We start from the raw sequence: 25,028 nt of genomic DNA, 5'->3' as shown, positions 1-25,028 counted from the left end.
TTTGTAATGCCGTTCGCTCGCCATAGACTTTCTCATTGTTTTATATATATGAGTGCTTGTGCGGACAGACAACAGTAAATAGACAGACACATACACAGAGCGCTACTGAAGGGCAGAAGCTGGTTTGCACTCGGCCGGATGCGCTTTTATGCTTTCTGGTGCTTACGTCACCCTGCTCGTGACGTCTCACTGCTCCATTGGACGGATTTGACACGTGCTTCAGAACGCGGTCACGCAAGGGCGTCCCCAAAGCGACTCGACGCAGCTCGAGTTCCTGAAGGGGAACTTTACTTAAAGGTGTCTTAGGATGCCCATTTTCCACAAGTTGATATGATTCTTTAGGGTCTTAATGAAAAGTCTCATAGTACATAGTTTGGTTCAAATTTCTCAATGGTAGTGTAAAAAACACATTTTTTACCCTGTCAAAAACAGCTCTTTTCAGATGCAGATTTTTAGCTTTTTCCTTAAATTGTTAATGGTAGCTCTGCTGACCCCGCCCCTCTCTTCCGAGCTGCTCTCAGAGAGACTGTTTACTTTAGCCGCATTCATCATGAAACTTGCTAATTAGCACATTAATAGGAAAGCCGTTTTGCAAAAATTTGTTAAAAAAACCCTTACACTCACTTCTTCTGTAGGTGCAGCTGAATCCCGAATGATTCGCACGAACATAGACGCTTTTATGTAGATCGGGGGCGCATTCCCTTCAAAAACAAACATAATCCACTGCGTCTTCAGCGGCTCAGATGTCGGGAGTAAACGACGACTGCTATGTTCATTATTACATCCAACAACAGAACACCTCAATCGCTTAGGAGTCATTCTTGTCTACAACTGCTCCAGCGGTGAAACAATGGCGGACTGATGACAGCTCACTCAGGGCGGGTCTAAGGTAAGACGCCAGTCCAGTCTGTGCTGAAACGCTACTGTTAATCAAACTATCGTGGGAGGGGTCTGTCTGTGTGACGTCACACAGACATGCATCTGAGATCGGCTCGATTTGAGAAAGGGGTAAAGATTTTAGTAGATTAACAAAAAACCACTGGTTGGATTTTTATCATTTTAGGGTGGTTGTGTACACACACTGCCAACACACATTTCAGTTCAAACAACTTGTAAAAGTGCATGTAGCATTATATGACCCCTTTAACAACACTCCAAGTGTGTCCCATCAGGTAAAGTGCGACAGCAAATACGGTATATATGTCATGTAAGTAGACAAGTGATAAGTGCAAATACCACAAGTGTGGGTATTGGGACAGGCCCGGGCATTTGTTTAGTTCCTTAATGGACTATGGACTAAACACTATTTTTGAATCGTTTAAATGTACAATTCATTGATTCACTAATGAAGTCAGACATCTGCAGAAAGACACAATGTTACTTGCAGAAAAATCTGCAGAAACTTGGTGCTTTACCATTTTCATCAGCCATTTTGAATTTGTATTTCACACATACACACACTCACACACACACACACACGCATACGTACACACACACATGCACAAAAAAAATAAACAAGAAAACAAAACAAAAAAAAACAAAGAGGCAGTCACAAAGAATAATAATGGTCAAAGGTAAAAGGTCACTCATTCACATCTTGGTTGATTAAAATGGCTTTTAAAGATGTATATCATGCACCAAAGGGTTAACAACAGAGCTCAGAGAATGTTACCCTAACATGGAGGGAGAGAGCAAAGTATTTAGAGAGACGGGTGTGTTAGTGTGTGTATAGTTGTAATAATTATCTCCATCAGCAGAGTGGTTTAACTGTGGGAGCAAGACATTCAAGCCACATGCTAATAATCTGCGATCTGTTAAGAGACAGACTCAACAGCTTGAGCTCATCAGACACACTCGCACTGAAAAATTGGAAAGAAACACAGAAAGAAAGGGTATGAAAGACAGAGGGCGCGAAAGTGAGAGAGAGAGAAAGAGTGCAAGAGCGTTTTTCACCCAGCAGAACACCCAGACACTGACAGTGACGGCTGGTAAAATTGGAAACAGAGGAGCTATCGGTGTGAGAAAAAAGGAAACGTATCAAGGTAGGTGGGGGGGGGTGGATTTTACAGGGGTTGACAGAGGGTCCTTGTGGAATAGGAGGGTTCGATGCGGCTGAACATGGTGTGAAATTGAAACTTTTGGACGATGTTGCAGCCGAGCGGCCGCATCGCCAACGCTACATAATTACCGGAACTGTGGCTGTATGGAGGTGAGCGGGCCGAAGAAAAAGTAGCCAGAGACTTAATTTCCAGCCGGCCGGAATGAAAGCTCTGCTCACTGAAGAACGGTCAGAGATAATATGTGGAGGCCTGGTGGCATCAAAGCAGGATTTGCCGGAACTCCTGAACACGGCGCGACTTTTCTTTCTCTTTTTTTTTTGCTGTCGCCTCTGCCTGGAAGTACGAAGGCATCATTAAAATGTTTCAGTTCAAATGGTTGTCACTCTGTGCTTTCAGAAACATCCAAAAGCACGTCACAGCACGACTCCCTGCGTCACTCCGCCACAGCGCCCGTGTCAAGCGCTCCACACCAAATGTGCAGGAATGACAGAAAGTTCAGGCCCATCTCTTTCCCTGAGAGAGAAGAAATGCGGAGGGATGAAAGAGTGTTTAGGCAGTGTGTGTGTGAGTGAGTATGTGGGAGGAAAAATAGAAAAGAATGAAGAGGGATGAGTGCGAGACGGAGAGAAAATGAAATAGAGCACCAGTCTGTTAAACATCACTGATCACCCAATATAAACGACATCATTCCTCTCAACAAATCGCACCCAAATGCTTTCAGCTGGAAGTGTTTACCCTCTCCCCCGTATATATGTCTCTCTGTTCTCTGTGATTTATGCTGCCTTGTGGTGATTGGCTGTAAGTTTGAGCTGCCACGGTCAACAGGATGCCACCCAGCTCCAAATTAGAGAAGCCCGTTCTCTAAACTTCGTCATTAGCAGTTCTAATTACGAACAGCCTTCAGTTAGACCACCGCTGACACATTTAAACACACACACCTGGACGGAAAACTGCAACACGTCTGAATGTTACAAACTCAATAAATGTGTCTAACCTCGAAACATTAGAATAGCTAATAGAAAAGATGCTTCGATCGTAAAAAAACAGGTAGCTCAGTGCGAGATTGTGCTGCTTTAACCTTGGTTGCCAGCGGTTACCATTTATGCCTCTGGTTTGGAATCTGCCATATATTTTTTCACTTGACAGATCCGGTGAATTATGTTTACCACCCGAGGTAATCTATTATATTAAACAAATGTATCTATGTGAATGTCTATGACATGTCAGTCAGAGGACGTGTGAATATAGGACAGCAGTGCTGAGTGCTAGCAGAAACCTGAGCCGGTGGGACAGGCCTCTAATAAATTAGCCCCGCTTCTCTTAATCTATGTTGGGTGTTTCAAGTGGGGCCCAGTTGTTTCCAGATGGCTGAGGGCTGAGTTGTGTGTGTGTTAATGGCGGTCAGTGGGTTGTAGTGAGGTTAGGGGGTGAGGATCTGATGGCAGCTGCACAAGACACAAAAAAATGGCGTGACATTGATGGCTAATTCAGATGAAGACGAAACTGATCCGTTTACACAACAACGTACAGCTGCACAGAAACTACACCTCCTTTAGCCACAACAGTCACAGGCCCGATAACTGTTCACACCGTCACACTAAGAGCACAAAACACAGTCTGGAAAAGAGAGGGGGTGAGATTCACCAATTCCAGATACCATTACTCAGACAATTTATCCTTAGTACAAATTGGACATTACTTATAATTATGCAGCACTTGTGTGAATGACTATTGCTCTTTTATTTGCTGCCTAAAAATTGTTTTGTCATTTTCTGACTAAAGAAGACATTCTGTTTTTCTTTATGTTATATCAATTGATTTTTATATTTCTTTATTTTTCACATAATCTAATTTAATAATTTAAAAGGTTAAACATCCTACATTTAGTCTTAAATCTGAACCATATTCACAGAAGGCATTTAAAGTGATAATTAACCCCAGAATAAAACTTTTATCATTGTTTACTCACCCTAATGTCATTCCAAAACCACAAGACTTTGGAACACAAATAAATTAATTTTTTTATGTTCTCTTAAAGGGGTCATATGATGCAATTTCAAGTTTTCCTTTCTCTTTGGAGTGTTACAAGCTCTTGGTGCATAAAGAAGATCTGTAAAGTTGCAAAGACTAAAGTCTCAAATCCAAAGAGATATTCTTTATAAAATTTAAGAGTCAACCCCGCCTACCTAAAACGGCTCGTTTTAAAACGCCCCCACATGTCTACATCACGATGTGGGAAGATTTGCATAACGCCGCCCAATTGTTCACGCAAAGAAAGAAGGCGTAACTTTTATTCTCGCTGTAGTATTGTTGCTGCTGCCATGTCGTGAAGACGCTGTGTTTCGTTGTGAAAGCAAAACTACTTTGTTTGGCCTTCCAAAAGAGGATGATATCTGCTTCGTCATGCCTGGAGCTGATCCGTGCTGGTCGCTGAGGAAATGCATCAACTTCGTGCTGTGGATCACCGGATCGGCTTTCACCGCGGACAAAGCGGAGTTCAGCCCGGGGTCGTCACATTTGGTTGCCGCAAGCCCGCCGGATTTACAACACTGTTCCAGAACAGTTCAACCTAAATATTCAGATGTGTCCAGAGCTTTTTACAGAGGACTGTTTCCTGATCCCGGTAGAGTAGACTACAATGCCGGCTGTTCTGACTCACAGACTGTAAGTAAACTTTTTTATTGAAAGAATTTGCCACTGATGATTCAAACTCGAGTTTTGGGCAGTGTAGAGTAGAACTTGTTGTTTGTAATTTCTCAGATCGCAAATGCAGACATGGTTTTATGTTTACACAGCGCGATCCGTAATTATGTCCCCACTGGATGCAACAAATGCCTCGTTTGTAATGGGTTTTAATGTTTTTGTCTCGTCGCTCCGGCCGGGCAGGGCATCACAGTATGGTAAGGGGCGTAACATTTCCGTCACACGCTTGAGGTATTCGGCCAATCACAACGCACTGGATAGCTGGCAAATCAGAGCACACCTCGCTTTTCAGACCGATGAGCTTTGTAAAAATCAATGCGTTTCAGAAAGGCGGGGCATAGATGAGAAACAATAATGTACAGTATGTGGAAAATAATGTGTTTTTTGAACCTTAAACCGCATAAACACATTTCATTACACCAAATACACAAAATGATGTTTTTTTAGCAATATCGTATGACCCCTTTAATAATTTAAAAAGAGACATTAAAAGTATGAATCAGTATGAATCAGGCGGTTTAATCCTAGTTTTGGGTGAAATACCCCTTTAATATTTAATAAGTGTTTTATGTATACATGTATGTATTTATTTATTCATTCACTTTTTTGTATTTGAAATTATCTATTTTTAAATTCCAGAAATATTTCAAACAGAAGCATGTTAAGAAGACATTTTATAATCCACAATTTTATGAATTAAAAGTTAATGTTATGGTTAGGGTTACATAGTGTCTGCAATTAAAAGCTCATATTGTGAGATGCTAAAAAACACACATCCAATGTGAATGTCTCCCAAGACCAGCAAATTATAGGTATATTAACTTCCCCTCATTAACTTTCTATTTACAAACTTTCAATAAAAAAAAGAGGAAATCCAAGATATTGTCTCGTACACAAATATACAACAAAGGCACAACCTATAAAACACAAATACATATGCACACATGTCACTGAACATGTCTGACATGCAGCGAGAGCAATGAAACATAACTTTGGCCCAGGAGCATCACTGAGCTTTTGGAAGCACTTGTCTCTCACTCCCTCCTCTCATTTAGCGGTGGCATAACCCAGTCATCTCTGACACATCAGCCAATCTGTTAAATGAGAAAGCCATCATTTGAGAGAGAGTGAGAGAGCCTGAGAGAGAGAGCAAGAGAGAGAGAGTGAGATTCATCTGGTGAATCTTTTAAGAGGAGTTCCAGTAAAGCTCCATATGGCACAGAGCAGCAACAGCAGGCAGCCAGGGAGGGGAGGGAGACAGAGAGAGAGATGGAGAAAGAAAAAAACATGCAGTGAGACAGCAAATCAGACTGTAGTCTCCTTGTTAAAGTCATAGAAAGTCAGCTCAAACAGTGTCATGTCTACTTGTCTAAGGGGCCGTTCACACAGGACGCGTTCTTGCCTTCAAAAACAGCGAGACATGTCTCAACAGCTAAAGACATCCATCTACGACCTGTTTATGTAGAAACACAGCACCTATGGATACAAAAACTTGAACTTTTCCAGGTCTCCTCCACTGTCTCTCTACTGCGTCACTGAGAAACACTCGCTCCTTCCTTTATGCCATCCCTCAATGGTCGTCTGACCTGATAACCTGCCTCTTATCTGAGCAGAGCAATGAGGTCATAATTACACAAAGAGAGAGTATTAATCCCACCCAAGAGAGCAGAAGGATTAATGCCCAGATACAAGCTCCTGTTATCGGCCACAGAGAAAGAGTGTGAGAGATGGAGAGAGAGAGAAAGAGCCCTGCAGGAGAGTGGAGCAGGGCACCACATTGACAGCTCCCACTATACGAGGGAGGTCGAGTAATTTAATAAGCCACTCAGGAAACAATAGTGAGGATGATCAGCACGCCGGGAGCTGCTTCGTCTGAGCTCAGAGAGTGAGAGCCAGAGGAGCCATCCAGCTGTTTTAGCCATCACACACACACTTGCATAGCTAATTAAATCATAAAAAACTATGTAGCATGCTTACACTGAATGCGCAGCAATATATATATATAAAATTTAAACTACATCTGTTAGTTTAGAAATGAAATGATGATGATGATGAAGAAAAAAATACAAAAATGACTAAGAAAAAAAAGCATTCCAATTAAAAAAGGCTTGTACTCGCAACTAAATAATGAACAGATTCCATATAAAGAACAGGGATCAGAAAAGGAGATTTGAGTTATGAAAATTTGCCTTCAAATTAGACTCATAACAAGATCCGGGCTGAGGCAGCAGAGGATGGTGAGGCACGGCTCTATCATCTGTATTTCTGAAAGTCGTTTCTTTACTCTTGGGAAAGTGATCAGAAGAATTAGCTTCGGTTTTATTATTATTATTAGATTAGAACAGAGTAAGACTCTAAGTTCAAATGTAAAAAAAAATTATAATAAATTAAAATGTACAACACACTCTCAAAGACATAAAAGGGAAATTATCTAGGCACAAGCCATGTGCCAAGATTCATTGCTACGTTGACGTAAAATCTCACAGGTAAAATTTCAACCAGCGAATGCTATGAAATAAAGTTACATGAAGACGCAGAAGTGATCATATCCTAAGATAAAAGGTAAAAATACTGCATCAGCTGATGGTAGTAGTCAAACTTCTTTACAATTCCACAGTTGTAGCTGGTACAGCCTAACTCTTGTTCAAACTTTAACTTTGAAGTATAAGGCAGATATACTCAAAGGATTTACAGAGACCAAATCAAGACCTCTTGAACAATTATATATATAACAACTGTGTAGCAGTTAGCAATAACAGAAAATTTATTTCCTTTTCATCTTGTCTTGTGTACTTGGGCAGCAGAGAAGCTGCAACTGAAGTGGGATAAATATGAGTGGTGCAGAGATTTTGTAAGCACTGTAAAAAATATTAAGTCTTTCTTCAACATTTCATATTTAATTCAATCAAATTGTGAAATGTAATAGTAATTTCTGTAAATTGTTTCTACACTTTTTTTTCAGGAATTGCAATTACAAAAAAAAACATTGTTTTTACACTTTCCCTTTTTTCTACTGTGCTGTGTACTAAAACAAGGCAACCCAAACAGCAGTTTCCTTTCCTCACTATTGCACTTAAAATTTACAATGAATCCAAGTTTTTTTTTTGTATAAATAAAGTAAATATTATGGCATTATTGTTCACAATAATAAAACATTAAATTATAAAATGAATGAAAACTGAAACAGTTAAAATATATGATTAATAAAAACAAAACACATTCACTACCATTCAAACGTTGGGGGTCAGTATGTTTTTTTATTTTTATTTTTCATAAATTAATACTTCTTCAGGATTAAATTGATCAAAAGTGTCAGTAAAGAAATTTATAATGAAATGTAAAATTTAAAAAATTCAAATGAATGCTGTAATGCTGAATGCTGTAATTCTTTAATGAAACTTTCTATTCATTAAAGAATCCTAATCTTAAGCACCAAATCAACATAATAAAATAAATAATTTCGTAAGGATCATGTGACACTTAAGACTGGAGCAATGGCTGCTGAAAATTCAGCTTTGAATTTTAGGAATAGACTTCTGTTGTGATGTTTTAAATTGTAAAAATTGTAAAATTGCTCAGGCCAGAAGAAAAAAAAAAGATATAAATGACTAAAATGTAGGAGTATTGATTTTAGTCAAACCTCTCATATTGCCATCACTTATCTTAGTAATAGCAGCACCATCAACACCAGTTTCTTCTATTCCGATTAAATGGAAATCTTTTACCTCTCAGTCAAACCGGTTATTTATCTTACTTCTAAAAATTCTCTCAAAAGAAACACTCTATTCGCTTATCGCTTGTTGATTTTCAGTCGAGCTAGCTGACAGAAAACAGGACAGACACTGATTGTCATGACAACAACAATATTTAATCTGGCTCTGATGCAGCATTTCATTTACACAAATACAATAATTAAAAACTGTATTCTGGATTTTAGGGGCTAAAGTGGGTCAGAGCCAGCATCTTTAACATATTTTACAGCATTTCGAGGCTGCACAAAGCAGCCACACATCAGATACTTTTGCTCAGGTGGACGTCTATAGGTGAAAATCAGAAAGGGTGATTAATTGGCTGGATCTTAATGCTTTGCTCTTTCTCTCTCTCTATTGAGCTGAAGAGGAAGAAGGCGGAGGAAACATAGCCCCTCACAAAGAAGCCATTGATGAAACACTTTTTCCGTGCCCTCTGCTCTCGCTGATAGTACCAGGTAGCAACTTTCAACCATACAGATGCTGGACAATAGCGTGATTGTTCGGTCTCGGCCGCAGGCAACTGTCTACAGTATCAGACACTGGTTACCCTCAACCACTCTCCTATTCAATCTGGAGCCTAAGAAACAAGGAGGAGGGTGAGGAAATACAGTTCCCACAATCCTCTTTTAATGGTACACAAGAGAGGTGACTCTGAGGCTTCTGGGGGAGAGGGGACAAAACCTTGGCCGGCGCAACGAGGACACTGGCAAGGCATGAAAAGACATGGTGCAGAAATACTTCCTTTAAGAGGAAAACAATATTCCTGACCTACAAGAAGGTGCGACGGTCTGCGTCAGAGATATAGAACATCAAGGGGGCACTTTCATAATGTGACAAATTTTTCAGCTTTCCTTCACTCTCACTTTGTTTTTTTCTCTCACATGCTCTCTCAGCCTCTCTCATGTCTTTTTTTAAGGACACATCAAGTGGCTTTTAAGGGTCAGGGTTATTTCAATTATGCAGACATAAGACGTGATCAGAACCTTATGAACAGCATAATCACTGCAGAACAAAAGCCTCTCGGCCCAGAATAATATGCAGATTAGAGCCTATTATCAGAAAATTTGCCTCTCGTTGTCTCTGAACTCCATCATCTGTTGCATCAGAGGTGACTCACTCACCCCTGAACTGAGATGCCTTCCTCTGGTCTTTACCTGTCGTCTTTTCTTGATGGAGGATTATGTAGAACAAAGTGAATTGTAAAGTTTCAGAGAAGCATGAAAGTAAAGAAAGTTGGGGTCTTAAGTTAGTGTGCAAGGAAAGCGATTAAAATGTATTTTTTGTTTTCAGAGCAGACTAACGATAACTTCAGAGAGTCGGTAAGAGACTTAGTGGAGACTTGGACCGGCTCGGTGCGTACACTGGATACTTTCGGTGGTATCAAGTCACAGATATTTTGAAAATATACAATTTCATGACGCCTGCATTCCCAGTGCGCAGGAAACAGATTAAGATCTCGGTCCCTATGGTCTGATGAGTGTGCAAGCGTGTGTGTTGTGGGACTAATCAGTACACATTTGGCTGGTGTGATATTACCAAAGACAAGTCTCTAAGCTGTGTGCTGATAATGTCATTGACAGGTAAGGTCATAAGCATACAGAGTTTTATACCACAGTGGGAACCTTCATATCATGGGACCATTGACTTTTATGTTTATATTTTAAGCTAATTATGTCTGCTACACCCTAATACCAAAAGTATGTCTTGGTTTTCCATTTGCCGCTAAATTAAGCACACAGTGCGCGACAAATTTTGGCATCAACAAGCTCCACGCAGACTGTTCGCAATCAGTCTGATTTTCACAACGCTTTTGCGCAGACTTTGCATCATCTGTGCAACTGAATTAATTATTTGGTCCACTAGGTGGCAACACTCACAATTAGTTGAAGAAAATGGAAATAATAATAATCAGCAATTTTTAGGGACAATCATATACCAACTGGAAAAATAAGAAATTAAAGAGATTTGCAGATGATTTCAGGAACATATCAATCATTTGTACAATCACTTGTAATGTGACATAATTGCTTATTACTTTTGACCAATAAGTGTAAATGTGCTAATGCATTGCAGAGACATAGCCTTGGATACATTTTGGCATCATGTCATCAAATTTATTTGAACAGTAGATTTCCAAATAAATTCAAAACGTTCAACCAACTATGCCATTATTGGTAATGACTTGGCATCACCCAATGGATTTCAAAACCCAATTCATTTTTTTCCCTTTTTCCTAAGTATATTAGGCAAAAATTCATTTTGGCATCATGTCATCAAATTCATTGATGTGTTAGACATGAAATCTATAACTTTTTGCTGCCAAGGTCTGAAGATGATCTCAGTCTAATTTGGTGAAAAAACAGATCAAGAGTCTAGGAGGAGTTAAAAAGTAGGTTTGCAAAGAAATTCAGAATGCTCATCCAACTATGCCATTATTGGAAATGGCTTCTCAGCATCACCCAATTTGACAAATTCATTGGGTTTCAAAAACCAATTAATTTGTCAAAATTTTGCCTAAGGATAATAGGCAAAATTAATCAAAAGCTATTAGAATTTTATTTTATTGTAATTTTGACCACAATGTGGCAAACTTTTAGTGTACCCTCAGCTCATAGTGCCAATTATACACACTTCTCATGAAGACGTTACATAAAATACAGTATTTTGAACTGAAATTCAAAATGGCTGACATATAAAATGGCCAACATGGAAAAATTGGGAATTGCTTGATTCAGTATGCCACATAAGGTATGGTGATCTCATGTTTTACTAGCATTTGGTCCCCACAAAGGTAGTAAATCCAGGGCGACACACACAATGAAAGCAGCAGGTGTTGCAATACCTCTTTTGGCACTCATTATCAACTACTATGGCATGTAGCAGCCGAGTGCTGATTTCCTCTTCTCACAAAACAAAGTCACACTTGAAACTGCGATCTATCATCGACTCATCTTGAGGAAATAATTGTATTATGTCATATCTGTTTGGGTTTTGGGTCTGTCCATCATCTGAGTCATGTATCAAACATCAGACAGTTTTCCTCTCAGGTCAATGGATTGTCAGAGCACTTCATTACGGGCAGCAGGACACAGTGATGTGATTCTGCCTGATTCCCCCTTCCTCTCCCACTCTTGCTCCAGGCCTGGAGTCCAACCTATAAAAGCACGCTTGAGTCTGAGAATTTGCAGCTGCAGTGTTGATTTCCCAGTGCAATACGGCACTCTTTTGTTAATATTGAAATCAACCCAACTATTAGGGCAGCCCACATCAGCCCCGACGAGCCATTATGTTGCTTTAAAGCAAACTCTCAGTAAGAAAGGCAGGGAGTGAAATGAAATCAGTTATGGTTCTTACATTCTTGCGACAGTCTCACAAGGAGTTATCAAAGCCCTTTTCCCCCCACGGCTGACCTAATGCTCACCTCCTCATTTGGCTTGGACACATCATTAAGAATATGCATGAGAGCGATGTTTTTCTTCTCTGGTGCTGTACTACAGCAGTGTTGTAGTTAGCTCATGAACCCTCAGGGCTGTCTGTGGGGTTTGTTAACAGAATGAAGCATGAGAAAGGGTCCTGGATAAGGACCCAGGGCAAACACATGTGGTTTGGCTACATTTTTACCCAATACCATTTATCCTAAGACGATTTTATTAAAAGCATACACGGCAGGCACGAGCTGAGAGGGAGGCAGTAAAGGAGACACAGAGTGTAGGACACATAAAGGGAAAACATGTTTTATGGCTCTGCTTAATAGCGAAGTAATATAATAAAACTGACCACAATAAAAATGATTACTACTTAAACATCATCGTTTTCTATTCATGCCTACAGATTGTAGTAGAAAACCTCTGCAGCTGGGAAAAAAGAATTTTTTTTTATGCATTGTGACCCAATGTTTTGACAAATGCATGTAAATATGTAATTCAAACCATACAAAGAGAGAATAACTTGATCTGTGAGTGCACTGAATGTTTACCCTTTCCATACATTAAATAAAGAGCGAAGAAGTTCTACCATTTCAAATATGCAGCTGGAAAAAGTAATTTCATGATGTTTACAGCTCATGGTTTATTTACCCATGAAGCAGGTGAATACACTCATGAGGAGAGGGCCTGTTATGCTTATTTGGCTTTTTATGCTAAAGCTACACGTCACCATGGTGTGTTATGCATGTGTTACAGAACTTACTGGAATGGTTTGTTACAGACAGCAAACCTGCCAAGACAATTATCCGCACCTGAGAAAACAATCCATCCATTTTAAAATCACACAAACTCACACACCCATAGCAAAGGGGATACTCGCCCTATGACAGGAGTCACAGGCAGCTTCCTGTCTCTTCACATTACTTGGTATCATACGGTGTCAACAGTTTACAGTCACTGCGGGCTACACTCTTCACTTCTCCGAGGAAGCGCTCATCGGATATTTTTAATCAGCCTGTTGCCTGTCAGGTGGCTGTGATTCAGCTACCATCACTTCGCGGTGTGCTGAAATCATACCTTTCCACATTGCTCGCTGAAGCCCATTTTCTGCCTTAGAGTAAATAAATACAACAGATAATTGTGAGAAAAATGAATCTAATGAATAGTCATATTAAAAGATTGTATTTGCAAAATTCGCAATTAAGATTTAATTAAATCTAGGATTCAATTAAATAGAATTTGAAGATAAAATTGCAATATTGAATAATAAAGTCACAACTGTGAGATATAAAGTTGCAATTGTAAGTGAAGTAAAAATAATAAAAATAAAATCAAAATGGACATCATGATAAAATCACAATATCGATGAATACATTTTCAATTGTGAGATACTAAGTTTAAGTTGCAATTACAAAAAAGTGGAAGTAAATATTGTAAGATATAAAGTCACACTGTGAGACATAATATGACCATATCAAGAAAGTCTTATTTGTGAGATATAAAGGTGCAATTACAAAAAAGTTGTAATTGTAATTAAAGTCAAAATAATTAAAACAAAATCAAAATTGAGATAAAATTAGAATAGTGAAATAAAATTGCAATGTCGAAAAATAAAGTCACAATTGTGAGATGTTAAGATATATTAAGTCAAAATAATACAAATAATAAAATCACAAGATATAAAGTAAGAATTGTGAGATATAAAGTAACACTGTGAGAAAAAATCACAATATCAAGAAATAAAGTCTTATTTGCGAGATATAAAGTTGCAATTACAAAAAAGTCATAATTGTGAGTTATAAAGTAAAAAAAAAAAATATATATATATACAATTCAGACAAAGTAAGAACTGTGTTTTCTCAGTTCAAAATGAGGTATTAGTAAGAATTTTAAGATATAAATTATACTTTGAGATATAAAGTCGCAATATCAGGAAATAAAGTCACATTGTGAGATATAAAGTTGCAATTATGAAAAAAAAACAATCATGATATAAAGCCACATTGTTAGATGTGAAATCACAATGGCAAGTAATTAAGTCAGAATCGTGAGATGTAAAGTCACAATAAGGAGATATAAAATCCATGTATTTATTCGTGCAATAAGGTCTATTCTTTGTTTTTATTTTATTTTATTTTATTTTTTCTCTCACTCTGAAGTGGAAACTGGCTTCAATAACTATGAGAAGAGAGAATGAAAATCCAATTTGAGATCTGACATTTACATTTGCAGACGATGGTAGCAAAGATTTGTACAACCGAAAACAATTGAAAACATCCAAACAAGCGGCTCACACACTCCAAATTCACCGAGTTGAGTTCCACGGAGCCCAGAGCCCGCGAGCAAAGCTTAAACGTCAACAAACCCAAGCACTCACCTTCCTGACATTCCTGACGGAAAATAATCCCGCTTCTACAAACAAACACTCCAAAGGCTGCTGGCTCTTTACATACATCAAAATCTAAAGAGAGAGAGAGACAGAAAAACCCCTGAGATAAGCACCCAGCGCTAAGCCGGCCGTTATGATGTTTGCGGCCTGAGACAGCAGAGGGTGATGTGGCGGCAACAAGCCTGGGCTAAGATGACTCCCTTGAGTCGTGCCCTCTTTCCCTTCACCTCATTGAAGAGCCTTACATAATCCTGACAAACAAATAAACAACACAACAAACAAGCGGCGCATGTGGTTTAAGATGCCACAGCTGCAAAAAAAAACACACAAAAAAACAAAAGATAAGGGACGACAACAAGGGACGTTCTGTCACGTGTCCACCCAAATACATCGAAAAGCGAGCTCCAAGACAGGTTTGACTCATCAGAGTGTCTTCTTTTTTACATTCACCCTATCCGTCGCTCCCTCCCTCAGTGTCAGCCCCCCAGCTGAGGAATGTAGGTCATGATACAGAGCTATTTCAATACAGGCAGATCACAGCGCAGCAGGGGCACACACACGAATTCACAACACACACACACGCACAATAAAAACTTCTTTCATGAAGGAGAAGCACATTCTGACAGAATGAGAGGGCTTGCGAGTGTGAAAATTCGGAATGGATAAAAATATCTGCAGGAGTGCTTCACAGTGGTGTGTCATTTTGCCGATTCCATTCGCCGACGAGCTAAAACGGGTTATTTTCGCTTTCATACATGTAGATTTGCGCCTCCACTTGCCCTCGCCATCTTCTCGGGGGTTATGTCAGCTGAATAATGTAGAGGGAGCAGTCGAATGGTTGGTTGGGAGTCCTCCCGCTGGGCTGGGATCCACGGGCCAAAGAGATGGAAATCTCTCAGACGCAGGAGCCTGACACATCTGGGCCGTCTCAAGCGACAGTGCCGAGCTCCCGGGTCCACGATGCCTCACCCCTGCCGTGTGCCGAACCGCCGAACTGAGCCCTTTATCTCCATCTCCTTTTCAGTCTTTTTCTCCTCTGCCGCTGCGTCTCCCACGTTCCTTCGCTCCCCGCTGCCTCTCGTCTATAGGTCGGTGCGTATGGATGAAAGAGAGGATTTTACTTCGTTTTGACAAAGAGAGAATAGCTGCTTCTTTTGTTTTGTGATGTTTGGAGAAATGTGTGCATGTGTATGTGTTAGAAAGCTTCCCTGAAGGATTTTGTGTTGACACTTGGTTTGGAGTTAAACTGAGAGAGTCTGGCAGGCTTGGGATTTATCTGGAGACAAAGTGTGTGTGTAAAAGAGAGAGAAAGGACACATAATATTGTGATAGGCTGCACTCACTAAAACAGAGGAAAACACACCTGTCCCTGATGTACATCTGCCAACACGACTTATTTTTCCACTTTTTTCCATTCTAAAATAAATATAAACCCATAATATAAAATGCTGCAATTATGGCAAAATACTAAATAATATTACAGTTTATACAGTCTAATAAAATGTTAAATGTAGTTTTAGAAAAAAAAATACAATGCACGTAACATTTGCAATATTAATTGGATAAAATCATTATAACTATTCAAATGAAACTGTTAATCAATAATAATGATCTAAATTAATTTATAGTGAATTATAATATTAAATGAAATATATTACTTTGATGTTATTATAAATTACAGAGCTTGATGCTTTGATGCATGTTAATAAATTATTATTAGCATCTTGTGTACAATTTACTGATTTATGAGTGGTAATAAACATTCTTCATATTGATTTATTTCGAATCATTATCCTCCATTGCTGCTTGATTTTACATTTCTGTACAATGCTTTATTTTAAATGTTATGCATTTATATTGTATATACAATTTCTATATGCATTTATGTATTTATCAACTATTAATTAAAAAAATAAAATGCTGTTTGTATTACTCTATTACTGCCAAACAGAAAAATCATTATACTGTACCAAGTTGACCGTCATTAGACCATGACTTGGTGCTCCAAGAAAAATAAATCGTTTCTGAATGACTGCACCAATTTCTTAGTTCTTGGTCACCAGGTATTCGACCTGAATTCACATGGACTGATGTGACTGATGGTTATGTGTAAGATTTCCATTATGCCTCCTTGTACAGAAAGGCTTTACAGATCCGCTGTGCTGTTCACTGGATATTACTTCAGAACAGAGCTAATGGACATATCGCTAGTCCTAAAGCTGTATTCTCTTTGTCTCTCTTTGTCTACCACATGCTGTCAAGTACGTCCCACAATAGCTCTGCTACAAAACCTAGTGAGCCTCGCTGCCTACATAGTCTTGTGTGGAACAAAACCGTAAAAAGTGATGGATCTGAAATGCTCTACATAGGCAAAAACTCTGTGTTGTGACTCAATTTGCAATCGATTTCAATGCAAGCAACATAAATAGACACAGAACACATACATTTTGAGTAAAATAGTATTTTTTAAGCATTTCTTGTTGATTCTTTTCAGCATTTAATTATATTTGTAATATAGAAAAATAAAATTTCACCTTCTTTGGATTCTTATAATTTTTTCAATGAGCTCATTGTAATTCATTCTCTTTGATGAACACGTGATGCTGCATTAAAATGAACATTCCTTTCTTTTGAAACAGCCTTTGGGTCAGAAACGTGCCTATAAGGAGGAAGCTTACTAGGTTTTTGGAACAGAGCTTATGTGTGTCTCTCTGAAGTGTTCTGAACTAATACTACCATTTAGTGAATTTAGGCAGATTTAATTTTCTTCCGCTAGCTAGAGAAGCACATTTCTGCTAACACAAACACTCTCTCACACTCTCTCAAACACACACACACACACTTTAGCGGCCTCAACCAGGGATGTGATAGGACACAGCTGGGAGGTCAAGCTGACAGTAAGATGGAGCGGGTGTGTGCGACCTGACTAAATCCCCCCATACATCCAGTCCTGGACACACAAACACAGGGTAACCTGAACGTGCAGAGGCTACTGTCACCTATTCACTCAGTCTCACTTTACACGGGGCCTATTTGCAGCTAGAGGCAGGAAGAAACATTCTCACAACTACCGTGTGTGTCACCGTACATCTCATCTGGATGTATAGAGAGTGATTGATAGGCCTGTCTCGCTCCGGCACTACATCGTGTAGTGTGCACTGCAGCTGCTCTGGTGATGCATCACAAACCGAGGGAACGTCTGAAATATCTCTACGGTAAGCACTTTTGTACACACTGGAGTAGATACGCATGTGAGAGACAACAAATATGCCGAAGAAAGGAGTGGGGGGTGATGCGTGAGAGGGAAAGACAAATATAGAGAAAGCATGCTAAATTACTGGCCACAGCGCATGAGTTCTATCATACACAAACTGGAAAATTGCTAAATGATTTAGCTGTGGCCAAACAAAACAACACAATCCACAGTTAACATTTGAACTCATCTCAAGCCTTCCCATTAATCCCCAAAATTATTTTGTATATGAACACAACATGCAAAATCATCGGCACTCACACAAACACACACAAAAGCAATTTAGCACAATGGACAGTAAACAGACTACTGAGTTGGGAGAAAGAGGGTTCCTCATTATAATAGAATAGGGAGGGAGTCTAATTCTTTACTAAAAGCGGTGAGAGAGAGAAAGAGAGAGCACTAAAATACAGAGAAATGCAGTACTAGAACTACGCATGTCTTGAAACAAGCCAATTACTAGCAGCCCATAACTGAGTACAGCACGATAAATTTAGGCTACTGTCCTGGAGGAGAGCAACTATATGAGTGAATCTGATGAAATTTAATTTTATAATAAAATATAATTAAAAGAAATTGAATTATTATAAATAAAATACTGTATAGATAAATAATTCAAATTTGTCCTCACAGTACTGAATCCAAACGCTTTTTTAATTAGTTTGTCATTTACTTGATCTAAATCATCATAAATTAACTGCAAGACAAAGTACCATTATGTATAAATACTTTACCATTTATTTATTCACAGCACCATAATGTAGATGACATTTTTGCATTATGCTAAGGAAAATTTTGGAGCAATTTTGAGCAAATTATATTGAACACATTGTTACAAAACATTACACATCTGGTCCTAAATAGCCTTCATTTCTTAAAGTACAAAATGTAAGTATATATTTTAGTTTTCTTTTAAATTTGGACTGGATATGTTATTGGCAGATTTCGTGAGATTCGCCCATATGATGGTGCAAATGCCGTATTGAATGACAACTGATATTAAACCATACTCAGTCAGTGGACAAAATGAAACAGATGCTTTGGTTAAACAGCTCAACGCTGTCTCTTTTGTATGACATTTTATGTAAACAAGAATTTGAGACAATGATGACTATAAATGTGTTTTCCTTCCTATTTATTAAGCTGAATGCCAAAAGATACACAGAGCTAATTTGGTCTGTGTGTTAGCCTCAGAGAAAGAAACATTCCCCTAGCACACACACAGACAGTATATACACAGATGACACAAATCTGGAGTCATAACTCAAAGGCAGAGCATTGCCCTAAATCTCTCTCTCTCTCTCTCACACACAAACACACACACACACACACATGTGCATGTGTGAACACAGGCTGCCTTCAGATTCTAAGCATACATTATTTAAAGTACACTACCAATTACATAATTACACACATTCAGAATTGAGAATTTCTCACTGGTTTTAAAGGTAAGAAAGACAAATAATGTGACAAGACAAACAGACACCACTTGGGGCCATTGCTTGTTGTTAAAGCGGGGAAGCACACATCACACATTACTTAAAATAAATACTCTCTCTCTGATTCTCAAAAAAAAAAAAACTGCTTCTCAAACCACTACTCACGTTTTTTTTTTTTTTGCAATATTTAGAAATGGCAATAAGCTTTATTTTTTAGTTTAATTTCAAGAATCGTCAGTCAAATATATTTCCATTTAATTTTTGGCCATCTATTGCAAAATCAGTGAGAACTCATCCATTTATAATATTCCAGGCAGAACAAAAAGTCAGCGATTGAAAGCCTAATGTCAAATAAAAATCATATATAAGACTCCCAGTGAAGCAGAGAGTCCATACGTGACCCAAAATGTTGTGTTTAGAGTCTTTAGTCCAATCAACATCGATCAATGATACAGCTATCTGCCACAGACTCCAAGTGAAGCACTGAATCCTATGCACTGATTCACATAGATTAAAGCCGATCACGAACAGCATGACAGAGCTGTTTATATATATATGACTCAGAGTGAAGCAGAGAGTCCATACCAAACCCAAAATGTTGTGTTTAGAGCCTTTTGTCCAATAAACATAAATCTTTGAAGCTTTCAAATCACTGATACAGCTATCTACCATACACAAGTGAAGCACGGAATCCTATGCACAGATTCATGTAGATTAAAGCGGATCACGAACAGCATGGCAGAGCTGCATTATATTAATGCAAACACTAAGAGCAAATGAGGTGAGACACAAATCACAAGATATTTGCAATTTTTTGAAGTGCACAGATACTTAAAACCCATTTCCCACACAATGACTAACACAGTATCCAGAAATAATGAGCCTGTGCGAGAGTGTGATTTTCTAGTGTGTGTATACAGTGATCAATACGGTCGTTTTTGTGAGGTGATTTAGCATTCTGTTTAGCGTGTGTATAGAAAATGTAGACTGGCATTCTGTTCACTAGGGAACATGCTCCTTAAAGGCTTATCTGTATTAACAAAATAAACTGTGAAACATCTATGCAAGCTGGAAGAATGCAGACTAAGAGGGAGAACTAGATGCCTGGTCCATTACTTGGGGGTGGAGGGCAAGTTCAGTCGCTCTGTCAACTAAGCATAATGGAAAGCATGCCTCTCGGCCCGACATGCCTTAGTCATGTCCAAAAACATGACAGAGGGACTGGAAAAACTAAATCTTGGAAACTAATGTAAAAGCAGCTAGCATGAACAAATAACGTCAACGATCCCCGCATCCACCAACACAGAGCCACACACAGTCTGTGAGAGGAGACACCTGGCTCGCCTTTCACACCTAAATATAAAGAGTGAAGACTCAATCCACTTTGAGGAGACAATTCTCAACAAAATGTCCCGCGTATGCCTCCGCGCAAGTGAAAATCACTTGCTTGACATGCTAAGGGTCATTAAAGCCCAGACACAGGTGGGTGGACAAATGTCAACAGCACAGGAGGCTGTGGTGTAGCACAGGGAGGACTCTCATTAAACTCTGACAAATCCACACATTCAGAGTGCTGCGCCTTCGAGCCTGGAACTCGCTGCCGACACGACCGGGCTGCTTCCATCGTGGATGGATGAGAGAGCTGGATTCAGTGCTAATCACTACAGGGTGCCTGTGGGTATTGTGTTAAAGGACTAGAGCAAATCTTCAAAATGATACAGATGTTTCATTTGCATTTTTGTTGGAGATGTGAAATCAATGACTGGATATTTCATATCCGTTTGTTTTCGGGACGTTTACTAGTGTGTGGTGCCTAAAACATGCACATGCACAAACCCACCCATCTACATTAAAAAAAGCTTTGAAATGAAGCAAGAGAACATCAGCATCTCTAACAGAGATAAAAAAAACAACGCCACAAGGAACATGAAAATCACCATATATCAAATCGCTAGAATCAAAGCCAATGATGTTGTCGCTTTAATTTGGCAAAGCCCGCAGCTAGGACCAGATCCAGTAAAGATGAAAACTACGCATGTGTGAGAAAACAAACACTTTAGTTGGTGGCCATTTATTTGCAGTCTTTTATTACTGCTGGGCATCTTTGGTTATCGGCAGGCAGAAGGAAAAAATCTGATCTTTCATTTCGCGCCAATGTTCGTTGGTGAAAACGGTGGAATGTTTGAGATCTGTACTGTTGAGCACATGTCTCTGGGGTCTGACTGGCTTTATGGCCATTACTTTAATTGTGAAATACAGTGAGTGTGCCAGACCAATGAACGGGGCTCTCTGGTCAACACGAGCACTGCCGTAGCAGTTACAAAAGTTGAGCTCAGTCGGTGAAAGCAGTGCTGGATGCTGATATTGATTGATTTGCCTCATGGTTTTTGTGAGTGACAGCCAGCTCTATGGCTGTTGATTAACACCATGTAAGATGCCCAGAGTACTTTGTCACAAGATGAGTAGACACTCTTTTTCTTTCACACTCTCTATGTCTCTTCTCTTTTCTTTTGGAGTAAAAATGATGCTGATCGATCAGTACGCTGCTTTTAAAAAAAAATTCCAAAGACATGGTTATTGGCACAGAAAAACAGCCTTTGTGTGAAAAATGGCGTGCATCGGAAGGTGGGGGTCCAGAGTTCTGGCCCTGAGTGCTGGGAACTGTGCACAAACACATGAGAGGAACAAAGTCCATGGCTCTGGGAAGGAACCCTTACTGCTACGGATATAAAGCATTATCCTTGAAGATATACAGTCTTCTAGCTCTAAGGACTTTTAGGCTTTTATTCACTGCCAGTGAACTTTTGTTCTCTCTCTCTCAGATTCCAAGATAGAAATCACTATCATAAAAGAATCACAGTCCTGTTGATTGTAAGCACACATCCCTTAGTAAGTGCTAGTTGCTGGTTGGCGAGTTCGGTGCTAAATAGACCTGTCACCGCCGTGGCTCTCCTGTGAACCCTATGCGGAAGGGCTTCCAGATGATGGCGGCATGAACATAGAGACATTCCTCTCTCCCCTCTTGGAGAATTCTCCGTTAGGACGGCCAATAAATCAATGAGGACAATGTTTTCTTTGGGCTAATTGTTTGAACAGTGTAAGGTCATTTGCTGGTAACGCTAAAGTGTCCTGTTAGGCTGGGCGCCGGGCCGTAATTGACAACATGTCGGATGGAAACAGGAAATAATCTGATCCCTCTTTGCAAACTGACTCCGCTGACTATGTCGAACTGTGTGTACATAGGCCTACGAGTGTGTGTGCATAAGGGGGGAAATGTTAGCTATGGTTAGCATACATCCCCTCGAATGCTGAAGGGTAACCAGGTGCAGTCTGTCTCCAGAGGCAACGGGATTAACCCAGTCCTCTAGTGCCCGTTTAATGAAGTCATCCCACTCTAGAGGCCTCAGCTCTACAGGGAGAGAGCAAGGGAAGTCTGTAAGGATTCCATCGTCTTAAAAAGAGCATTCCTTCCCTTAGGATACAGTGGAAGAACAGCATTAACACACTTTCAACAGTTTCAAAGCACATACTGCCTGAGCATTTACTATTAAGAAGCATTAAAGAACACATAATGTTTCAGATAAAACACACTTACAAGTACACAGACATACAGTGCTTATGAACCCGTTCAATGAAGTCTTCAAGAAGAAGTTTTCTCTGAATATTGCATGAAAACAAATCCCAGTTAGCACAGTTATCCATTCATGTACTATTGAAAGAATGAAGAGACATTTCATATTAAGTGGCATTTACAAAAAGTAGAAAAGTTGTTCTGTGAGTTTGTTTGTTTTGTTTTTTAAGTCATGAAGTGGATTATGAATAAACTACTAAAGGTAAGTAGTACATGGTATTCCTAGTAAAAAAAAAGCAATATATTTAAAATACAATTATTTCATACTAAGTATAGTTCAAATCTATTAAAAAATTTACTGACATATTGCTCGAGGCTTACTGATATAAAAATAATAATAACACTTTATTGGGAGTACTACTTGTGCACAATGCACATTTCTTAATATTAAGCCTAAAGTGTGTTTTAATGCCCCTATTGATGAGGATTGTATGATATTTGAATAATATATGTCTTTTTTTAATACAAGATATTAAAAGTGTGCCTGAAGTATACTTGCAATAGTTTCACTTTAGCACTATTTTCTGGATTTTTTTTCTCATTTTGTCTCTCATAGTTGAGGTATACCTATGATGAAAATTACAGGCCTCTCTCATCTTTTTAAGTGGGAGAACTTGCACAATTGGTGGCTGACTAAATACTTTTTCCCCCCACTGTATACTAAAAGTACAATTGCAGGGCATTTTTATTAAGTATATAAATATGTAAATGTATTTGTAGTACACTTGGCATGAAATAAATGTATTTCAAATACATTTTAGTATATTTATTTTTCACTAGGAATTAAAAATAAAATATTTATTGAATTTTTCCAAGTAAGACCTCATACTTTTTTAAGACAAATATTAACAAGAAAAAATCCCTAAGAATATCTAAAATTAAATAAATAAATAAATTGTCCTAGAAGAGGATTCATAATACCAGTGAACAAGAAAAAAATATTTACCCTAGAAATATATTTAATAAATAAATTGTTCTAAAAGATGGTTAATAATTCCAAACCACTAATTATAGAGAATTATTAACAAAAGGGATTTAAGACTTAACTAGGACTAGTGACATAAGACTAAGACTTGATTTAATCATTCACTTATCCACACTCTTAGGCATTGGTTCATGGAGATGCTGAGGATTGGAGTTCTCTAAGAAATGTCAGTGTCTAGTTCAGCCATTTTTGCCTGTGGGAACATGACACTTATCCATGACTGGATTTAAGACTTAACTAGGACTAGTGACATAAGACTAAGACTTGATTTAATCATTCACTTATCCACACTCTTAGGCATTGGTTCATGGAGATGCTGAGGATTGGAGTTCTCTAAGAAATGTCAGTGTCTAGTTCAGCCATTTTTTTTCAGAACATGACACTTATCCATGACTGTGAAACCCTTTACAAAATCTGAGGCCTGAAGCACAAGGCCGTTTACTGCCTGTCGAGTGAGATAGCTTTTGTGGACACCTTGCTTTTATCTCTCAATTTTGCATGCGTGCAAGTCTACGTATTAAACACAATCTACAGCACCTGTTGAGTGTTTATGAAAACCACATCCATTTGATGCACATCGGAAAAATTCTCTTCACTGCGTGATCCACTTGAAACTCACTATCAGACTGCTGCACAACAATAGAATGACAGACATGTGCAGTGCAAAGCAGTGGAAACTGTCACGTCTATGAGTGGGAACAGTGCCCCTCAGAGTGAAAAATGCTACTCACAGTTAGCGACTCATTTTCAAACCGGCATTTAACACCAAACAGCCACTCTTGATTAGTGAGTAGATGATTCCATTTAAGTTTATCCAAACAGCTCTTTGGCACCGACACCGAGTTAATGGCATATTGACACACAGCAATTAGTAAACACGACACTCTACATCCTTCAAAGTACTTTTCCAAATTTGCACATTCAAAGTAGTAATAATAATAATAATAATAATAATGGTGCTGCGTGCAGGAAGGGGTCTTGTATTTGCTAACAAATGTTGTTCTCCACCCTGACTAGGATAAAAGTCATCGTGAAAGAGGCCCCCTGTTGTATGCAGACTGTGCTAAACCTGAGTTAGCAAAATACACTTGGCTTCATCTGCAGAGACAGGCCATCATAGTGTCTCTGGGCCTGCGGTGTTTAATTGCTCTCCTGACAAGCAAACAATAGCCAAGGTGCAAATCCCCTCATTATAAACATATGCGGTGTGTCAGTCACGCTAATCTTCCTGTTGTTGGTTTATTGAGTATTAAGATAATCCCAATGACAACACTAACGGCCTTTGCCCAGCGAACATTCAAATCCTTTCAATACTGTATCTGTGCTGTAGGCTGTCAATGTATTTAAGTCTTTACGCATGTTATTATCTGATCAGCGGACAGGAGTTTATT

At 38.9% G+C, this 25,028-nt stretch overlaps 1 protein-coding gene across 1 annotated transcript in view; it reads right to left on the bottom strand.

The window, feature by feature from the left end:
- The window catches only part of LOC107552026 (teneurin-3-like), a 135,512-nt gene extending 121,128 nt beyond the window's left edge, over positions 1-14,384 (bottom strand). Inside the window, exon 1 of the mRNA XM_016233836.1 lies at positions 14,318-14,384. The gene's annotated coding sequence lies outside the window, so the exon portion shown is untranslated. The remainder of the gene's footprint in view (positions 1-14,317) is intronic.
- Between the last annotated feature and the right edge of the window lie 10,644 nt (positions 14,385-25,028).

Source organism: Sinocyclocheilus grahami, unplaced genomic scaffold, assembly GCF_001515645.1.
Source record: "Sinocyclocheilus grahami isolate Dianchi unplaced genomic scaffold, SAMN03320097.WGS_v1.1 scaffold17.1, whole genome shotgun sequence".
In the NCBI taxonomy this organism is placed as follows: domain Eukaryota; kingdom Metazoa; phylum Chordata; class Actinopteri; order Cypriniformes; family Cyprinidae; genus Sinocyclocheilus; species Sinocyclocheilus grahami.
Note: the sequence above shows the minus strand (reverse complement) of the source record. Positions and strands in the feature narration are given on the sequence as shown.